This window comes from Arvicanthis niloticus, chromosome 7 (genome assembly GCF_011762505.2).
Source record: "Arvicanthis niloticus isolate mArvNil1 chromosome 7, mArvNil1.pat.X, whole genome shotgun sequence".
Classification (NCBI taxonomy): Eukaryota; Metazoa; Chordata; class Mammalia; order Rodentia; family Muridae; genus Arvicanthis; species Arvicanthis niloticus.
The window spans coordinates 43,875,209-43,878,564 of record NC_047664.1 but is presented as its reverse complement, the minus strand read 5'-3'; the positions used below and the strand labels follow the sequence as shown (position 1 = coordinate 43,878,564).

Below are 3,356 nucleotides of genomic sequence, written 5' to 3'. Positions count from 1 at the left end.
GTTGTAGGGGTTCCCTTCCTCCTGGCCTATGTTCAAACATATGTAAAGTGCTTCTATGTCAGGTATTATGCAAATACATAGGAATGGGAAGGTGATAGGAGCTAGCATTGATGGAATACAACTGTGCAAACACATCACCCCAGTAGATTATGTGAACTGCAAACCACAGAAGCAATGGTATTACATCCCCAAAGTATAAATGAGTAGATTAATTTGGTGAAAAATAAATCTTGCCTTAAGTCACAAACCTAGGTGTTACCAAAGTCAAAATTTGAACTCAGGGTTTCAGGAACAATATAAGGAGCCACTCACTCTTCACCTAGCCTTGGGTAAGTTATATCATGCCTGTGACAGCCACAAACTCACTGTTTATCAACAGAACAACATGCTTATAGGTTTTTACAAATTAACATTTTTTAAGGAATAGTTAAAATAAAGTTTATTATTACAGCTAATAGAAAGGCAGAAGATGGCTAGGGTACTAGAGCCATCTTGGAGAGGTTAATGGAGAAGATGGGGAAAGACATCAAGTAGAGGAATGATAGTCCAAAGTAGATGGTAGGCATAGGCAAAGATTGTGAGGGAGAAGCACAATCTTTGGGTGCTTCCTAGAACCATTGGAATTTCAGAAGGCTGGAGCTACAAGAAATGAGGCCAGGCAGAGTTTGGACTTCATCTGGTAGTACAAGAAGACTCTTGAACTGGTCAACTGCATAGGGTTAGTACCGAGGCAAGGAAGAAGCAGATGGAGTTTCAATTTAAAGACCCAGATTTGAACATCTGTACTACTTTGCTTTCAGCCTACTGTTGCTTTTAGACAATTTTGCTTCAAGGTGTTGTTACTGCCATCCATACCAGAGACATTCATCTATTGTCAGTCTAACCAATGCACTTTTATTGGCTGTTCACTCCATGCTAAGTCTTCTTTTAAATGATGGAACCAGGACAAGGGCAAGTATGAAGAGTCCCAAGGGTTTGATGCTTTCTTTCTTCAGTGACAGCGAATTATCTTGTAAGTGCAGGCTGAGTGATGGCTGCAATGAGACAATAAAAACAACATGCTGGGATGTGACACAGCGATGGATGGGAGGTGATCCCATTGATAGGGAGTCACAAGGTCTTCACAGAGAGGTGGCACTTGCGCTGCGACCTGTAGAATGATGGCGTATTCACGCTGAGAATTGATGCAGAATCATCTCTGATGAGGAAAACAGCAGGTGCGATGTCTCTAGAGACAAGCAATTTTGACATTTTCAAAGAGTGAAAGGAAAGCCACATGACTAGCATGTCACCAAAGACAGGCATGACAGCAGACATGCTCATGCTGGGAGAAGGTTACCTGAGGACACTTTCAAGAGTTTGTACTGAAGGTGAGCCAGCCAGAGTTTGTGAAGTCAAAGCTGCAAATTTTCAGCTTCCAGATTTTCCTGGGTGGTGACTTAGCACCTTCGTTGTTAAGTGTACTTAGCAAAGACCATTTCCAAATGTCCATGTGCATTCCACCAATTCTGGAATTAGACATGAGCTGGGAAAGCATCTAGATATCTTTGTCCAGTTAGGTTATTCTTATAATAACAGATCTTAAGGACAAGCTGGATTCTTGAATGGCAGTGACCATCCCTGGTCAGCCAGAGCTGGTAGGGAAGAAAAAGCAGTGGTCACAAGCTGGGGAAATTAGCAGTCACTCTCTTCTAGTTAGACTCTGTGCCACCTACTCTCAGAACTTGGCTCACTGACACACTGAACTGTTAGTGTAGGCCTTGACTACTCTCTCCTTCCTCTCGTGTTGGATTCATTAGCATTCACCAATGTCATTTACCCTGCTATTGACATTGGGTCTTAAGTGAATCTGAAAAGATTTATATCATTTTAGTAACCTGCAATTTTATCTTGATCCTCACATTTGACTTATTTGGGGGATTTCTGACTTGGCACATGGCATAGTTCTAAGCTGTAACTGCAGATCAAGATTTCTAACTATAAGAATGGATATTATTATAGTCTGAATTAAGGAGAATCAGACAAGATAAATACAATGTTTTCATTAGCATATGCCAATTTTATTTTTATGGGCTTCATTATGACATTTTTAGGCATGCACATAATGCATTTTGATTATTATATATCTCCTATTGCCCTTTCTTGTCTAAAGGAGATTTTTGTTTAATTTGAACAAAGATATAAAAACTAATAGTAATAAATGCAGATATTTTTATATAATAAGAATTATGTCGCCGGGCAGTGGTGGTGCACACCTTTAATCTCAGCACTTGGGAGGCTGAGGCAAGCGGATTTCTGAGTTTGAGGCCAGCCTGGTCAACAGAGTGAGTTCCAGGACAGCCAGGGCTACACAGAGAAACCCTGTCTTGAAAAACCAACAACAACAAAAAAAGAATAATGTCAAATGTATATTCATTCCCCAACTTACTCTATCATTGGATATTGCTCAGTTATCACTCTGTACCAGTTATTACTCCAAGCTATGACAGGTGAAAACCACAGAGGTCCTGAACTCTGACTCCAGTACAGGAGCTGGAGGGCGAGAATCTAGGTGGAGTACAGAAGAACACCAAGGCAAAGCAGTCTGGCAGAAAAGTAACTCCAAAGTGAAAGATCTAAATGAAAAACATAGGAGGTGGAAATAAAGTCAGAGGTATCACCTCCAGGGAGGCCCTGAGTCACCTATCTTCAGGGGCAAGACCATAACAAAGAAGTCCTTCCAGAAAATCCACTTGGGAAAATCCCATGAGAGTCTGCAGTGAGCCTAGAAACCTGTCTGAGAAGCTTACCTTGCTTTCCCAAGTGACTTACACAAACACCATGAGATTCTCCTATTCATGCTTGACCTAGAATCTCTCTGTCAATCTCCATCAAGGGCCTTTTCACTAATGACAGTCTGCAGAGTCATCTGACTTTAAAGCAGGACTCTTCCTGGTCCCAGGCTGGTTCATTCTGAGCCTGTTGCTTTTATACACCACACCATAGTGATGTCACCTTGGTGACTATTGTCACTGACTAGTTCCACATTCCACAGCTCATGAACTGCTTTCACACTGGGGCTTTACACTCTCCTTGGCCTTTCTTCAAGTGCTGGCAGCACTCACTAATGGATAAGTTAATAGTGTTGTCCTAAAAGGTCATGTTTCAGTCTTTTATTGACTGTGAATTCTCAATTGTCACCTTTCCCTTCACACTGAAGAAAAAAGCACCCCTCCTTTAGTTTTTAGTTCCATGGCCCCAGGATCATCTTGCCCTTTTCTGTTAGAATCTTTAGGGCAAGAGTTTCCAGGACAGGTTCTTGAGTTTTAGCCACTTTTCTACATTAGATAGAACATCAAATATTAATAACAGCAAAA

At 41.2% G+C, this 3,356-nt stretch overlaps 1 long non-coding RNA gene across 1 annotated transcript; it reads right to left on the bottom strand.

The window, feature by feature from the left end:
• Nucleotides 1-389: 389 nt before the first annotated feature.
• On the bottom strand, nucleotides 390-2,934 carry LOC143443093 (uncharacterized). The gene is made up of 2 exons (XR_013111822.1): nucleotides 2,790-2,934; nucleotides 390-1,634 (listed from the first exon to the last, which is right to left on the bottom strand). It is a non-coding gene; the product is annotated as an uncharacterized LOC143443093 (long non-coding RNA).
• Nucleotides 2,935-3,356: the final 422 nt, after the last annotated feature.